Source organism: Magnolia sinica, chromosome 8 (assembly GCF_029962835.1).
Source record: "Magnolia sinica isolate HGM2019 chromosome 8, MsV1, whole genome shotgun sequence".
In the NCBI taxonomy this organism is placed as follows: Eukaryota; Viridiplantae; Streptophyta; class Magnoliopsida; order Magnoliales; family Magnoliaceae; genus Magnolia; species Magnolia sinica.
The window spans coordinates 31,927,303-31,946,511 of record NC_080580.1 but is presented as its reverse complement, the minus strand read 5'-3'; the positions used below and the strand labels follow the sequence as shown (position 1 = coordinate 31,946,511).

General features: G+C 37.7%; 1 non-coding gene across 1 annotated transcript; it reads left to right on the top strand.

Moving 5' to 3' along the window:
- Positions 1–18,454: 18,454 nt before the first annotated feature.
- LOC131254552 (small nucleolar RNA R71) lies at positions 18,455–18,561 on the top strand. The gene has a single exon (XR_009175670.1). It is a non-coding gene; the product is annotated as a small nucleolar RNA R71 (small nucleolar RNA).
- Positions 18,562–19,209: the final 648 nt, after the last annotated feature.

The window sequence follows — 19,209 nt, the reverse complement described above, 5'->3', positions numbered from 1 at the left end:
AGGTCAATTAAATTAGTCTACTAGTTGACTGATCATGTATGTTCAAAATGTGTGACACGACTAAATAGAATATATGATACCATGTTCCTAATGGATGAGTCCATTCATAACTGTTAGTGCAATACGATCTTATTAAGACTCATAAGCCGGGCATGGTAGTATGGGACACCATGTCCGAGCTGTCGGCCTATGTTGGGGTGATAAGCTTCTCCGTAATGACCAGTGAGCACTAATGGAGGTAATAGATCATTGTTCGAATGACCCCCATCAAATTATCCAACCGATGGTTCCACGTTAAAGTACCGTTCAAATGACCTGGGCATGAATGAAATTGGGTGACAAGCCCTTTTCTTTTGTTATAATTTTATTTTATGTGATAAGTGCACACCTTAGAACTGAGTGATCATACTTGGTGTTAGGGTGACGACCTATACCGAGTTGATCATCATACCTTTGGATATCATGTCATACCTTTGGAATTGTTGATTTGTGATATAAATGAGTGATACCTAAATTTAGATTAAGGGACACTGGTGAGGAGCCGCTACGTGTTGCAACAAGCCATGTGATCCGAATAAGGACTTATGATATAACGTCGATATCCTAGATTCGCTAATATGCTTGATGAATGGAACTTAATAATTACTCGGCTAACATACGCATTCGCTGCATTGCATTGGATTCACTTGTAAGGGAGTGTTGGCATTTGTAAAATAGGCGTTGAAGTTGCTTGTGAGGGAGTGTTGGATTGTAAGGCGCATGCATCATTCCATAATCTCATTCGTGCATTTAACAATAGTATTTAAAAAATGCTTGATTTCTTGTTTATTATTAACCGCGTTGATCGAGTCGATAACATGTGTAACTTATAACTAATGGAACCACTGAGTTAGCTACTCGCTCCCACTTGGGACGGTGTTTTAAAACACCAACCATGCATTATTGTTGATGTAGGTTCTATCGAGGCCTCCGATGGGTAAGCTTGCATTGGTTTGCACTTTCGTCGTGATGCCTTAAGAGTGTCGGGTAAAACTATAGACTTTATTTTTATTCTTATTATGTGCATGTATATGTTAAAGTCTCCGATCGGGCATGCTTTATATGTAAATTTTATTTTATGTTCACTATGACTTGTATAATCTCCATTTTTGGCGATTACCACTATTGGAATTGTATTTTTGTCTCTTAGCCTTATATTTATGGATATTTGTTATCTCTACCTCGCTTTGGATCTGCTAAGTTAAATTGTGCTTGTTGAGGGTCAAATATTGCATATTATCCCCCATTTATATCTTGGTTTTATGAACATGATAATGCTTAATGTTCTATTTTACTTGTGTTTGTGTTGCAAAGTGAATTTAAGAGCTTGGATTGAAAAGGGTGCTAAAAGCATGGATTTGATGCTCATGAATTACCATGGCAATGGATGGATCTTAGGAGACCAAGATTGAAGAATTCACATGCTAAAGATCCAAGAAAACCAAGTGAGGAATGAAGATAATCAAATATTTGAAGTGAAGAAATGGAATCCTGAAATTGTTCTGAAAATAAACATATTCCTGAAATTGTTCTGACGAAGCATATTCTAAAACTCTAGGTCATTCTGTGAAATTACACAGAGTGAAGTCTATTGTAGAAAACTGCGTAAATTTGGGGTGGTTTCTAGAGTTTTCCAACTAGGTGCGAAAGTTGGAGTTCCACAATTATAAATAGGACTCCCTAGGATGTTCCTAGGTATCTTCTGGGGTTTAAGGAGTGGAGCAAAAGGGTGGAGAAGCGGTTGCCAAGAGTTTTTCTTCTTCTTCCTTAGTTGTTTTCATGCTTTCTTTTAGGGTTTTAGATCCAATCATGTCTATGGTTGGCTAAACCTCTTAGCTAGGGGTAAGAGGTGAAGCTTGTAGCATGATAGAATGTTTTTATTTCTTTGATTCATGTTTTTGTTGAATTTCATGGATTCTAATTTGATATTTAAGGAATACTTTCAGTTTTTAATGGTTTATTGTGACTTAAATTACAATAGATCTGCAATAGTTTTGAGTATATTCTTTTCATGATTTCAGATTGTGAAATTAGTAAGTCTTGTTGTTCACCATCGTCCCTTGGGCATGATAGGGTGATAGAATCCTTCCTAATCTTCACGATTTTCCTGCTTTGAGATTATGAGATTGGTAAATCCTATTGTTTGTCATCGTCTCTTGGGCATGGTTTGGTGATGGAATCTCTGCCAATTATTATAGTTCTCCTTCACTGAGAATTAAGTCAATGAAAGTTCAAATTTGGTTTTATTGATATATTTTCCAATTGGATATATAGGATATTACTCCAATTCTTATTGTGTTACTTGAATCAAGTAAGAGGACTCCCTGATTGTGAAATTAGTAAGTCTTGTTGTTCACTATCGTCCCTTGGGCATGGTTTGGTGATAGAATCCCTACCAATTATCATAATTCTCCTATTTTGAGAATTAGGTTAAAGGAAGTTCATATTTGATCTTAATTGTTATTTCATAACTCCGAGTATATGGTCGCGATGTAGTAATAATCTCGGTAAGACCGAGGTTGAATCCACGAGGACTAACCTTGTGCGTTTTTGAAATTAACTAGAAAAAGATGTGAAACTAATTTTGAAGTATTTGAGAAAGTAATTGTGAATAAAGTAACTAAAACTAAGAATTTAAAGGTGGGAACTAAGGTGCCAAGGATCCACTTCTAGTGATCAAGGAGCCCTCTTGCTTGATTCAAGCAACACAATTAGAATTGAAGTCCTATCTTATCCAATAGGAAAATATATCAATAAAACTAAATTTAAACTTCCATTGACCTAATTCTCAATGAAGGAGAACTATGATAATTGGCAGAGATTCTATCACCAAACCATGCCCAAGAGACAATGACAAACAATAGGATTTACCAAGCCCATAATCTCAAAGCAGAAGAATTGTGAAGATTAGGAAAGATTCCATCACTCTACCATGCCCAAGGGACGATGGTGAACAACAGAACTTATTAATTTCACAATCTCAAATCATGAAAAGAATATACTCAAAGTTATTGCAGATCTACTGTAATTTGAGTCACAATAAACCATTAAAAACTGAAAGTATTCCTTAAATATCAAATTAGAATCCATGAAGTTTAATATAAACATGAATTAAAATAATAAAAACATTCCATCATGCTACAAGCTTCACCTCTTCGCCCTAGTTAAGAGGTTTACCTAACCATAGACATGATTGGATCTAAAACCCTAAAAGAAAGCATGAAAACAATTAATTAAGAAGAAGAAAAACTCTTGGCGACCGCTTCTCTACCATTTTGCTCCACTCCTTAAACCTCAGAAGATGCCTAGGAACATCCTAGGGAGTCCTATTTATAATTGTGGAACTCCAACTTTCGCACCTAGTTGGAAAACTTTAGAAATCGCCTCAAATTTACACAGTTTTCCAAAATAGACTTCACTCTGCGCAATTTCACAGAATGACTCGAGTTTCAGAATATGCTTATTCAGGACAATTTCAAGAATATGTTTGTTTTCAGGATAATTTCAAGATTCCTTTTATTCACTTCAAATATTTGATTATCTTCATTCCTGACTTGGTTTTCTTAGATTTTTAGCATGTAAATTCTTCAATATTGGTCTCCTAAGATCCATGCCTTGCCTTGGTGATACTTGAGCATCAAATCCATATTTTTAGCACCCTTTTTAATCCAAGCTCTTAAATTCACCTTACAACACAAACACGAGTGAAATAGAACATTAAGCATTATCATATTCATAAAACCAAGATATAAATGAGGGATAATATGCAATATTTAACCCTCAACACAATCCCTAAACAGCATTTTGCTAGTCCCAAGCAAAGTATGCGGGAAATAAATCTCTTAATGTTAAAAACCTCTTTAGGAAAACAATCTTTTGTACACTCAAGTATGAATGGGTAGAATTAAGATACGAAAGCAGGGTTTTGAAAACTTAGAACTGAACCACATAAGCAATCAATCAAGTAAATTCTTTATCCATTAAATCGAGCATAATTTACATATCAAGTTTTTCAATGTACTCAATGAAAATCAACTTACTTCTTGTACGAAGACTATTAGTTCATCATGTTAGCCATACTCATCACTTTAAGATCAATTTGAAACTCAAGTACTAATTCCAAACTCATCCCATTTTCATTCTTTTTTCAGTCTTTGATTTTATATTGACAATCAATTTTTTATTTATTCTTTTTATTTTTGCATTCTTTTTATTCTTTTTCATGACCTCTTTATTGATCTCCTTCATTGGTAAGGATTCCATCACCAAACCATGCCCAAGGGACGATGGTGAACAACAGGACTTACTAATTTCACAATTAGGGAGCCCTCTTGCTTGATTCAAGTAACACAATAAGAATTGAAGTCATATCCTATCCAATTAGAAAATATATCAATAAAATCAAATTTGAACTTCCATTGACCTAATTCTTAATGAAGGAGAACTATAATAATTGGCAGAGATTCCATCACCAAACCATGCCTAGGTGACAAAGGCAAACAATAGGATTTACCAATCTCATAATATCAAAGTAGGAGAATTGTGAAGATTAGAAAGGATTCCATCACCCTACCATGCCCAAGGGACGATTGTGAACAACAAGACTTACTAATTTCACAATCTCAAATCATGAAAAGAAGATACTCAAAACTATTTCAGATCGACTGTAATTTGAGTCACAATAAACCATTAAAAACTGAAAGTATTCCTTAAATATCAAATTAGAGTCAATGAAGTTCAACAAAAATATGAATCAAAGTAATAGAAACAATTCCATTATCCTACAAACTTCACCTCTTAGACCTAACTAAGAGGTTTAGCCAACCATAAACATGATTGGATCTAAAACTCTAGAAGAAAGGATGAAAAAAACTAAGAAAGAAGAAGAAAAACTCTTGGTGACCGCTTCTCCACCCTTTTTCTCTACTCTTTAAACCCCATAAGATGCCTAGGAACATCATAGGGAGTCCTATTTATAGTTATGGAACTCCAACTTTCGCACCTAGTTGGAAAACTCTAGAATCCACCTCAAATTTATGCAGTTTTTCAAAATAGACTTCACTCTGCGCAATTTCACAGAATGACTCAGAGTTTCAGAATATGCTTCTTCAGGACAATTTCAGGAATATGTTTGTTTTCAAGATAATTTCAGGATTCTTTTTCTTTACTTCAAATATTTGATTATCTTTATTCCTCACTTAGTTTTCTTAGATTTTTAGTATGTGAATTCTTAAATCTTGGTCTCCTAAGATCCATCCCTTACCTTAGTGATTCTTGAGCATCAAATGCATGCTTTTGGCACCCTTTTCATTCCAAGCTCTTAAATTCACCTTGCAACACAAACATGAGTAAAATAGAACATTAAGCATTATCATGTTTATAAAATCAAGATATAAATGGGGCATAACATACAATATTTGACCCTCAACAACGCTACTCTGATTATTATGTGTGGAATAAATATCAATTTGAATGAGGACACATGTGCATTTTATTAAGTTCACACTCGGAAACTCAAAATTAGAGTCTATATACTCGGGTGCCGATTTTCTAGGCATTACAACATCGAAGGGTCCCCTTTACTATAGCTAGGGTCTCCTTTGTCTTCTTCGTGTGTAGGTATTAGGAGGTTTAATGAGGGTTAACTAGAGAATTGCATCAACAAAAATGATATGAAAAAAATTTATAAAAAGAAATGGAATTTATCATGGTGGGCTGCACAAGGCTCTGGTGCGTGTTACAGATGATTCTAGTACTACCTTTGATCAAGGCATTCCATGGAGCATGCAGAGAATGATCCATTCATTTAGTTGTTACAGTGATTACCATTCTATATCCAAGCCGTCCATCCATTTTTTTCAGATTATTTTAGGGCACAAACCCAAAAATGAAGCACGTCCAAATCTCAATTGGACCATAACAAAGGAAACAGTGGTGATTGAGCAGTAATGGGCCATAAAAGTTTCAGATCGAGCTAATATTTATTTTTTCCCTTCATCTAGGTTTATGTGACATTATTTTAATTGTAGGGTGTTCAATCACAACTATTTCCTGTAATATAGCCCATCTGAGATTGGATCTTCTTCATATTTGGGCTTATGCTGTAAAATGATATTTTTTTAAAAAAAATGGATGGACAACATAGATATAGAATACATACATTAAAGTGGCCCCCTCAGTGAGGGCCACACCTAACATGCTCCCTTGAAAGGTAACGAAGTCTAATTTCCAGCTTCACGTACACGTCGTGAAGAATTAACTGCATTTTTTTCTTTTACTAATCCTCTAGGCTTATCCAATCGCTTGTGGTACAGGCCCCCATATGCTCGCATGCATGAATCTAGAGATGTTTGGAAACTGATTGCTTACTATCCAATTTATGTGGGTGTTGCCCGGAATGTGGGACCTACCTTGATGCACACCATCCATTGGTTTTTTCATCTCATTTCATGGCATGGTCTCTAAAATGAAGGGAATCAATATCTCAAGTGGACCACACCACAAGAAATAGTGGTCATTAAACCTCTACAGTTAAAAACTTTATAGGGTCTACCGTAATGTTTATTTGCCATCCAACTTGTTGACAAGGTCCCACAGACCTAGATGAACGGAAAACACAAATATAAGCTTGTTCTGAAACTTTCGTGGCCCTCAAGAAGTTTTAATGATGGGCATTCAATCCCTATTGTGTTTTGGATGATGTATCCCCATGATTGGTGAGCGCATGCACATAAAAATGGCAGTCGATATGTCTTTTAGTATTTGTAAGCTTGATCTTAGATGGATATGGAGGGGACTCAGAATAATGTGTTTGAAAGACTTGGTGTCGCCATTAGTCAATGAAGACCTATAATCTATGGTCTACTTAAATTCATATAATTGCCATGAATTGGGGAATTGTTGACTTGTGATAAGATGACTCTGATATAATATTTGCTATCAAGGATTCTAGTTAAGGACCTCAGTGACAGTGGGGGAAGGGGATAGGCACTCTCTAGCACTCACGCTTGCATGCAGTCTTTACTTTACAATATTTAAGATTTTTTAAAGATTTTTAGAGTTTCAGAATGTTATATTATAGATATTTTTTACGGGTTTATTATTTAAATTTAGGTGGCTAACATTGATTTTCTTCAACCTTATGATAGTTATGTTTTATTTCAGAATTTTTGTATTTTTATATTTATTTCAGGCATATTCTAAATGATCATCTTTCATGAATTTTAGCTTATAGACTTGATCTTTTACTGATATGACTTTTTGAGATAATTTAGTAACCGTAGACCTTGCAATCCATCAATTCATATCATATAGTGGGACAACTTATCATGGTAAACCAACACTTGGAGCATTGTATCAATCCATATACTTAATCTCACTTTACTTCTTAACTTTGCATAAACTTTTCTTCCCATTAAAATCCCAATCCAACGACTATGTCATGAGATATTCCTCACTTTAGTAACTGTAAACACCCCACCTTAAGCTGATTAGCTGATAGAGTTTGAACAAATAGATGGACAATCGAACCCCAGTCCTAATCCCTAACCCTAGGAACCCTAGTACTAAACTCTAAACTCGACACATTCAACCTAGTCAACCTATTCAACCTAACCCTAAACCCTAAGAACCTAAAACCCTAGAGCCCTAAGTAAACTAGGCAAGTCAACTCACCTAGTCAACTCACTGAATCAACTTACCTGGTCAGCTTACCCAGCCTCACAACCTAGTCAACTCACCTAATTAAGCCTGAATCAAAGCCCAAAACCAAGCCCAATTGGAGAAATAACTAAAACCTTAAAGCAGCAACCCGCACAGCAGAGCCTCCATAAGCTTGAAGGATGTTACCTGCCAAAGCAGGGAGTCTAAGTAAGGACCGGCGGCAGCCAGGTTGTTGCCGGCCAAGTGGCACTCCCCCTCTTTTGGGTAGCATCCCTCGAGCATGTAGAACTCTCATTTTTTTAATCTTAAGTGTGAGGTTGAGATGCATTTACTTTGATGCCCATCTCCTTACCCAAAAGTACCATTTTACCACCTCATCTAACCCATGAGATGATGCCATGTGACAATCTCTAATCTCAGTCCTTTAAACACCTTTTACCCCTAGGTAACTAGGAATTATTAAAAAAAAAAAAATAGGTTGGGAGACTATAAATAGCCTCCTCCCCTTCTCATTTCAACCATCCCTTCCATCCTTAAGCATGCCCTTCCATCCTTAAGGATCCAATCCCATCTAGAAGCATTAGGAGGGAATCCTCTCACATCCACAAAATGACGACTCCACTAGGGAGGAACTAGCTACACTATTCACAACTTGACTTGAAAAACAAGATCTTATGGATTCCTGAGGAATACCAGTTCTCGTATATCTACATTTACATATGCATCCATATCTGCATTAACATTCATATTAAAAGAAACAAAAAATTACGCATTCATGAGTTTGGCGTCCTAAAAACAGTCTCCCTTATCTCAATATAATCCACACCAGATTTCAAGCAGAAATGGATCACCATGAGGAAGATGTTCATCCCTTCCATGCTCTCGATCTCGATCTTGTAGAAGCACAACCTGCTCAGCCACTACAGGGAAAAGTCATGCCAATGACCTGCATCCAGGAATTGGCACAAGGCCTGAAGTAATGCAAGACATGTTCTGGCAAGTCATACAAACCCAAGTTGCTGCAACCAATAATCAAGTTTGTCCAGTTTAACGACAACAACAAGCAGCTCACAGGATCTTCCTAGCCTCCGATTCAAATTAAGCATAACCGTTAGACTATACACAAGACCATCGACACTAGCTAATGCAGTCCTTTACCATGGGGCACTTCTTTCAATACCCTCCCATAGTTGAGAATCAATGTAAGAACAATCCCACAACCAGGATTCCCAGTCAGTTTTAAAACAGCCTCACCGCCGAGGCCTCCAATTAGTTTCAGCACATCCTGCAATCAGAGTTTCTAATTAATTTCAAATTGATCCTGCAAACAGGATCCCCAGTCATGTAACGCCTCAAAAATCGCACTCGAGTATAAAGACTCCAGTCCTGAGTTTCTAGGAGTTAACTTAATAAAATGCACGTGTCCTCATTCAGATTCAAGTTCATTTCACACACAAATAATTAGAGTTGACCAATTCAACTTAGCGGAACCAAAGCGAGGTAGAGATAACAAAAGATTCAGAAATATAGGGCTAAGAGTAAAAAATACAATTTCAATAGTGATAGTCGCCCAAAATGGGATTATATAAGCCACAATGAACATACAATAAAACTTACACATAAAGCATGACATTAACCTATACATATATAAAATTAAGTAAACGAAAGGACTTCTAGCTTCGTCCGACACTTCCACGGTATCATGACGAAAGTGTAAGCTGATCCAAGCCTATCCGCCAGAGGCCTTGCTAGTATCTGCATCAATAATATCGTCTAGTTGGTGTTTTAAAACACCGTCTCAGGTGAAAGTGAGTAGCTAACTCAATGGTTCTATTAGTTCTAAGTTATACATGTTATCGACTCAATCAGCACAGTTAATGACAAAAAAGACATCAAGCATTTCCTAAATACACTTGTTAAGTATATGAATGAGATTATGAAATGATGCATGCACCTTTCAATTCAACACTCCCTCACACGTGACTTGAATGCCTATTTCGCAAATGCCAACATTCCCTCATCACGCGTCTCCAACGCCAAATCACCATATCCTATCTAATGCAATACGATTGATGCGTATGTTAACTGAGTAATTATTAAGTTCCATTCATACAACATATTAGTGAAACTTGGATATTGATGTTATATCATGAGTCTTTATCCGAATTACATGGCTCGTTGCTTCACGTAGCGGTTCCTTACTAGTGTCCCTTGATCCAACTTTAGGAATCTTTTGTTTATCTCACCAATTAATAATTTCAAAGGTATGACATCACACCCAAAGGTATAAGGATTAACCCGGTATGGGTTGTCACCCAAATACCGAGTATAATCACTCAGTTCTGAGGGGTGGGCTTGTCACATAAAACCAAAAACACATAAAGGAAAGGTCTCGTCACCTAATTCCATTCATGCCCCTGTTGTTCGAATGGTACTCCGACACGGAACCATCGGCTGGGTAATTTGACAGGGGTCGTTTAAACAATGATTTATCATCTCTATTAGTGAATATACATGAGTCTTAATGGGATCGTTTCGCACTAACAGTTATGAATGGACTCATCCATTAGGAACGAGGTATCCTAGATTCGATTTGGTCAGTTGTACATTATGAACATACATGATCAGTCGGCTAGTGAACAATTCAATTAACATGGGAGAATCCCGGCACAACCAGCACTGGATGTAAGCATCCCGTTTAGTCCAGCTATTGTTGGTCATCTGTGTTAAGCTAGGTCGATCGAACAAGCCTAGGGTGGCCACCCTAACTTGGGCCATCCCTTTAGTTTGGGCGGTTAGCCAACTGACTCAAAATCGTAGTAATCTTAAGTATCGCTATGTACTAAACAATTCGTTATGCCTTCGACATAGATTCAATGACATAACCACCTAGGCATTTCATCAAACAAATGATCATTAATAGATCAACACACCTACTTAGGCATTTTATAAAACATGAGATCATCCAAAGAACACTCATCTAATCACCTAGGCATTTTATCAAGCATGTGATCCTCTATAGAATAATACATTCGCTAGAGCATTTAATCAAACATGCATGCATCAACAAATCAACACATTCAATCTAGTATTCAACCAAACATGTGAGCATCATTAGAATAACACATTCATTCACTTACGCATTTTATCAAACATATGTGCATCCATAACCAAGAAATAACACATGTTGTATTTAAATTGAAATTTAAACTTGTTAGCATACACCAACCTATCTATAAACAACAAAATCATTAACTGAGACCCTTAAGGGTCGATAATTGGAAACCTAGGCATAATGGTCCACATCTTGTGACAATCCGCTCGACTCATTGCGCTCGTAGGGTTAGGGATTTGGAAAAAATTATAAATTACTATACAGACACTAAGAAATACGTGAGATCCATGCAATTCATCCTAGAAAAACCTAGGTTGAGAAGTAGGTTTGTTTCTTACCTCTCAATCGTGAATGAGGTGGATTCGACGGAGAAAAATATCGAGGCTAGGGCTTTAATTGGAGGAAACCGATGAAGGGAAGCACTGAAGCCTCCCTGCTCCTACTCTCACTCTTCCTCTCTTCTTCTTTCTCTTTCTTTTTCTCTCTTTCTCTCCTTTGGCAAATGCAAATTCGTATGGGGAGAGGGGGTGCCTAAATGAGGGTTTTATATAATGCCAGATGTTGCACAAATGGCCCAAATGGCCCTTTATTCATTATACTAACCCTATAGGGGGTTATCTCCAACCAATGGGACCCGCTGGGAGGTGTAAGAGTCATTCTAAGACATAGGATAAGTGTCCCAATAGGCGATCTATATTTAGACACAACCATTTGATGATCGAACTTGTTGATTAACCAGGAAGGCCCTAACTTAGATCGACGATCACCGATAATTAATCAGGGACGTGGCTATACAGATATGTGTGGAGAAATATCTTTAGTCGGTATCCCGAATTTGGCCATTAACCGACGGTCTGAAAGTTACAACTTTGTAAAAAAGCAATAGACTTATTTCACTTAAATTTCAGATTTTTATCTAAGGTATTCGCACAACTCAAGCACTCCCCTTGCGAGTCCAAGTTGAAGAATTTGAGACATGATCTCGACTCGATGTCTTACGATGGACGTTAAGCTCACTAAGACGAATATATTTCTATAACATCAGGTTTAGTGGCTCACTAATGAGCAGTCTAGAGTTTATTTAGATAATCAAAGTATTTATTGAATGAATTGGGTATTGAGATTTCTTATGTGCAATAACTAGGCTTTGTGTTCACACCCCAAGTATAGGGTTGTGATGTAGGAATAATCTCGGTAAGACCAAAGTTGAATCCACAGGGATTGAACCTTGTACGTAATCTAAAAGTAATATGAACTAGAACTAGGCGAAGATGTAATCTAACTCAGGAAAATTTAAGGGAATAATGGTTAAATCTTAAACTAAAACTTGTAAAATTCAAAAGTAGGAAACTAGGGTGCCAAGGATACACTTGTAGAAATCAGGGAGATCTATGCTTGATTCATGAACGCAACTGGATTTAGAGTCTCATCTTCATCCAGTTGGAGGATATAACTATAAACATCAAATCTGAACTTCTTTTGATTCAGTTTTCAAAAGATGAGAGGTATGAGGATTAGAATTGATTTCATCACAAAACCATGCCCATAAGACAAAGTAAACAACAAAATTTAACCAATCCATAGCCAATCTGAGAGAGTTATGAATATTAGGAAGGGAGCCCATGAGACGATGGTGAACAACAGGGCTTCCTAACTTCATAATCATAATAATCAAAAGAACATGCTCAAAGCTATCGTAGATCTATTGTAATTTAAGTCACAACAAACCATTGAAAACTAAAAGGCATTCCTTATAATCAAACTAGAATTAAAATCAGTTCAGTTTAAACATGAATAAAAAGGCATAAAGAAAAATTCTCTCATCACACTACAAGCTTCACCTCTTAGCCCTAGTTAAGAGGCTTAGCCAATCATAGACATGATCAAGCTAAAATCTTTAAATAAAACGTTAAAGGAAAAACTAAAGAAGGAAGAAAAAAACTCCTTGAGCCGGCCGTCCTCTCTCTTTCCTATCCTTGCTCGTTCACGGTCTGATGAGATATCCCTGGCTGTCTCTCGTGCATCCTCCTTTATAGGGATTTCCAGTTGGTGGCTGGGCATGTGCAGCAACTTACACAGCAAGAGGTGATTGGTTGCGAGAAAACTGTGGATGTGGAACATGTTCGTTTTCCGATCTTCATTGCTTGGGTTGATTTTGGATGGCCGACCACATGAACGGTTTGGATCTTCATGCAGCTCCCTTGTGGTGGCCTACTACATCCCTCTGCGTAAGCTTGTTTACGTAGCCTGGAACGGAAACTACGCATCCTCTGCTTTTGCATAAACTTGTTTCGTAACCGCGGCAGTTGGGAGTTTCCTTATCAGCCTCTGCTTGTGCAGATGCAGGCACAGATGTTTGAGGATTGTTCGGATCTGGACAGTTTACCATCTGGATATTCAACAATGACCAGTCTTTCACGGTCTGGCCGTTCATCTTGAACAGAGGAGATGGTCCTGTTGATGAGGGACCGGTAACGGCTTCGATGGTGGGCCTATTCCTTCCGAAAGCTACGTAGAGACCGGCAGAATTACTGTGAAAACCGGTGAGAATTGTGGCCGATCTTCTTGGGTAGCTGCGTGCACAAAGACGCAAGTCTCTGTTGTGGCATCCGCACAGCCTGGAATGTTGCCGAATTCATCTTGTGGCCATGATCCCCTATTTGTGTGCATGACCCCCTCCTTGGTAAAAATTTGAAGGGCTAGATGATAGACAGTTTGGATCATCTTAGATGATCGTGACAGTGGCCCACTCCATCTCTCAAAGCGGACGCTATCCGCCCATTGCGGGTGGAAGATTTTCAAAACGGAAAGAGGTTTCCCTCTTCTTTTGTGATTTTCGGTCATAACTGGGTTAACTGTTCAAATGACCGGCTCAGATTGATCATGTAGATCCAAAAGGTGGTCCACAGAAGCCATCCGCAGGACATCGTGCGGTAAAAGAAACGGGAAGAAGGAGATCCTTCTCCGCTTCTTGCTTCCTACAGGTCAAACACGTTTGACCGTTTTTTGGTTTACACGCCATGTAGATATACACTTGTGTATAATTGCCACTTGGATTAGGGCCCACCTCACTTTCATTTGAGAAACGCACTCCGTCCATCCGCTTTCCATCTAATTTAAGGGGTTGAGCCTAAGTTTGAAGCATATCCAGACATCAGGTGGGCCCCAAATCATTCTTTTAGTGGCTGATCTGTCCATTGGGCTACTTCTACAAAGATTTAAGGGCTGAAGTTTTATGTGTACGGTTAATTTAGGGTCATCAGGCCAGATATAAAGTTTCGAGTCAAACGGATGGTGAGAACCCTGTGATCTTGCATTTTGGACGATTTTTAGGCTTCTTCATCATTGATCACGTGATTTTCTCGGATCTTTGGCATATAAATTCTTCAATCTCGGTGTCCTAGGATCCGTCCCTTGACTTGGTGATTTCTGAGCATTAAATCCATGCCTTTATTACCCTTTTTCAATCCAGGCTCCTAAATTCACCTTGCAACACAAACATGATTAAAATAGGGTATTAAACAATATCATGTCCATAAAATCAGGTAATAATTGGGGTCTAATATGCAATATTTAACCCTCAACATAATCTCCAACCAGCATTTTGCTAGTCCCCAAGCAAATTATGCGAAAAATATTTTAAGAATTATGGGACAAATTCTATAAACTCGAATGATTTTTGAAAAGCAACTCAGATATTAGAATTCTAAGATTTATGAATGTCGGGCATTACTTTCTCCAAGACTCAAGCGCACTGTAAATTTCTTAGTCAAGTTCAAAGTATTAATCCATCAATTGGAACAATTCTAAGCATTGAGTTCCATGGGTGTTTAGTGCAACCTCGGCTTATCATCATTAAGAGTCCAATCATCAATTTTCATGATAACATTGATAATCCAACAGACCATTCTGGATAGCTAAACCTAAACCGAAACTTGCCTTACAGTTCAACTTTTTTACTCTTCCCGCTTTTGATTTTTCCATAGATGGCTTCATGCTGTGTCAACCTTTTTAAAGATCTTTAACAGGTAGTCGTTTTCGAACACAACTATTTTTTTTGCTGGATATTCTTTTCTTTTCTTTTTTTTTTTTCAATGAACATGATGGACAAATTCCCTAGATTGGTTCCTTCAATGCTTAGTGATTACCAGGTTAATAAGTCAATATCGAACTGAAACCTTAATGTGTAAGCTAGATGTGACATGTGAAATCATAACTCAATCAATGTTTAAAGCTTCTAATCATGGATTAATAATTCGAACTTAACTATGAAATCTAATAGGTAGCAGAATTCAAGAGTCAAAATTACCAACATTATATATCTTATACTTCTAAATCAAAGACGACCTTTAAAATCACTTCGACTTCATAAGATTTTTTTTAAAAAAAATTAAAAAATTTCACAATTTTTACTTAAGACCGGGAAAACACTTATTGGTAACCTAATCTTCCATCCCCAACCTAAAATATACATTGTCCTTAATGTAAAAGATATAAGCATGCAATGCACATGAGACAATGAAATTGAAGGAGAAGTGATGGAAAGATAGTACCTGATGACGGAGTCGTACGACTTTTTCCTAAAGAGATTACAGCGCGAAGGCGGCTCGACACGAGAGTTAACCAACAAAAGCATACTATCCTAAAACACTAGAAAGCAAACTATCCTAACAGCATAAAGCTGATTATCCTAGAACGACAAAAAGTAAACTACCCTAGTCCTATGAAAGCAATAAACCTACCTATACCTCCATCAGACTAGGAGATCAAGGGAAAAGCTACTTGGTCATATTGCAAGGTTCCTCCTCTGGCCAATATCATGATAAATTTCTCAGTAGGTTTCCCAACAAGATCATCCAAAAGCCCTTTTTACAATAGGCTTGGATGCCTTGGAGCATGAATTTCAAGAGAAATTGATGAACCTCAACAAAAAATTGTCGTTTAATCGCTTGAGGTATCCAAAGTACATATGATTCACCTGTGATAGAAAAAGTTTCAAAGTTAGTATCCCATGTTGAATCAGAGACTACAAGTAGATAGAATTCAGAAAAATTCTCAGAAAGTGATGTAGTCTCTACACATTCTAAAGTTTCAGACTCCGGTTCAATTTTTAGCTCCTCCTCATTTAATGATAAACATTCAAGATCTGGGGAAGGAGGGGCTTCAGAATAGGGGTTCTCTCAGTCAGTGACAACTACTGATGTATTGTCTTGCGGGGCATCTACTATTTCTATTATCATAGGATCATTTAAATCTGCGCAGTGTGCCAAGCAATCATCCAAAAATTTAGAAAATTCAGTTGAGAGTGACTCATTTTCCTCATTGAAACTTGTGATGATCTGCCCAAGGAGTCCATCATATCTGAAAGTGTATGGATGCATACTCTCTTGCTCTTGCCCTAGAAGAGACTCTTCCTTCACATTTAAATTGGTAATGTTAGACAGGTGGAGTAAATTACTATGGACGACAACTTCCTGGACCTCTTGATCATTAATATGGGCCAAACTTGAGATTGAATCCAATGAATCTTGAACTGTGCTCTCATGAATCTTATCCCAATACTTATCATCATCCATTTCAGTACAATACACACGTGGAATGGGATCACTTTCCTCACATTCTGTTTCTAGATTGGGTTGAGGTTCGAATAAACTAACCTCGTCCTCATCATTCGAACCAAGGGTGTCATGTGAGTGAAGTATGTTAGTATCATTACATTTGAAAGACACACACGTCTCTTGATCAAGGTGAGAAGAAATCACCACCGGATATGTCTCATCTTGACCTAAATAGACATATTTCAAATCAGAGATCAAATGTTTTAAGTCAAGCTTCGGTGCCTTGAGGTAAAATGGTAGAGGCACTACATCAGTTTGGGGCAATTCTTCGAATTGTGGCCTCTACCAGTTAACCTCAAGTACTAGCACAGTATCAAGTATGACACCCGTCTCCCTAATCATATCATCATCAAAATCATGGGAGTGGGCCATACACGTCTTTAGAGGGTTAGAGGATAAGGTCAGAGGCGTTCTATCTTCCATAAAAGAGTCAATCATGTAAATGTTGTGGAAATCGTCATCATCCTCTAACCGTCTACCCATATTGAAAAAGATGTTTAACTCCAATGTCATATTCCCAAAGGACATGCTCATGACACCATTACTGCAATTGATGATTGCGTTTGAAGTGACAAGGAATGGGCGACCAAGAATGACAAGAATCTGAGTGCTCATGTTACTGATGGGTTCGGTATCTAGGACGATAAAATCTATAGGGTAGTAGAATCTGTCAACCTGGACCAACACATCCTCAATTATCCCTCTATATACACGAACAGAACGATTAGTAAGTTGTAATGTGGTTAGGGTGGGTTTTAATTCACCCAAACCTAAATGTTTGTACACCAAGTAGGGAATCAGATTTACGCTTGCTCCTAAGTCAAGAAGTACGTGCTCAATTTTGTAGTTCCCGATAACACAAGTATGGTTAAGTTACCGGGATCTTTGAATTTTTACGACACATCTTACTTTAGGATGACACTCACTTCTTAGTCAGGAAGATTTTCTTTTGAATATTTTACCGTCTTTTGGTCGTACATAAGTCTTTTAGGAATTTGGCATATGAAGGTATTTGTTTTACAACATCAAGTAGATGAATATTGACCTTCATTTATTTCAACACCTCTAGAATGTCCTAAGAGTTAGAGAGAGGTTTTAATGCAACCAACCGTTGGGGAAATGGAGCAACTGACTTCCCTTGAGGTTCTGGTTCTAATTCTTGTGGAGCATGGCTAGATCCATCATCTTTGTCCTCTTCTGTTTCTTTAGGCTTTTCAGCCATAACCGGAATAATTTTGTCAATGGTCTTCCCACTCCTAAGAGTGACGATGGATTTAGCTTGTTCCATCTTATTTGAAGAGCTTGGATCACTTATCTCATATTGCGGTTTAGGATTGGGGAGAGGTTAGCAGGAAGCATCTCCTTTTCTATAACTGTCATACGTAAATCCATCTTTTGCATAAATTTTGTAAGTTCTCGTACTGCTTGAGTCAATTCTTATGTGGAATTTTGAACTGGTTCTTCTTAAGGTTTCCCTTGATTTGGATTTTGATTGAAGAAACCTTGAGGGGTAGTAGTTTGTCCATTCCTTAAACTGAAATTTGGATGATTTCTCCAACCAGGATTGTATGTATTAGAAGTGCACCCACTGAAAGGTCTTTGGTAATTACTTACGGCATTAGATTGCTCATTTAGTACTTCTTGAAAAGCAGATATTGTTGGGTAAGTTTCGATTGTGTGAGTGTTGCAACCACAAATACCGCAAACAATTTCCTTACCTTTGTCCTTTGATTCCATGGTCTCGAATTTCCTTATGAGATTAACCACTTTAGAATTGAGATCATTATCCTCTTTCAGAAGGTATACTCCGCCCCTTTCCTTTGATTGAGTGGGCCTAGAAGTAGTACTTGATTTTGGGTATGTGTCTCATGATTGTGTGTTTTTAGCACGTCTATCCAAGTAGTCCCACACATCATCGACATTTTTATTCATGAATTCTCCATTGCATATTGTCTCAACCAATTGGCACATGGAAGATGTCAGACCATCATAGAAGAAGTGTGTAATGCGCCACATTTCAAAACCGTGTTGTGGGCATGAATTGATAAGATCCTTGAACCGCTCCCAACATTGGAAGAATGTTTCATCTTCCTTTTGGGTGAAGTTCATGATCGACTTCCTAATGGTGTTCGTCTTATGGTATGGAAAGAATTTTTTTATGAACTCCTTCATCATGTCATTCCATGTGCCAATAGATCTGAGACGTAGTGAATGCTATCATATCTTATCCTTCTCTTTCAGAGAAAAGGGAAAGAGTTTCAGTCTGACTGTGTCCTCAGACATGTTAGGAAAGTATAAAGTGGCTATGATCTCATCAAACTCTTTTAAGTATAAATATGAATTTTCTGACTGAGCCCATGAAATTTAGGAAGGAGTTGGATCACCCCTGGCTTAATATTCATGTGTCCCGTATTTTCTGGAAAAACCATGCATGAGGGCGTGCTCACCCCCACCGGTTGTAAATAATCTTATAAAGTACGATGCGGGGGTGCTTGATGCACCTCATTCTCATCCTGGATATCCTCCACCCTAGGTTGGGGTAAAAGAAGTTGGTTTGCAGCCATCACTTCAATTAACTCTGGGAATTTCGAGTGGTGTCTAGTACTGCGATGGATAGTCAACCCCTCAACCAATCCTCCTTCAGTCAAGAGACGTTGAGTGTTGTCACGGACCCACTTGGGCATGAAACACTCGCAACCCTCAATTCAGATTCTAAACCTAAATGTAAGAGAAAGAAATGAATACAAATCTAGAAAGAAAGAAGAGAGAGGGTTG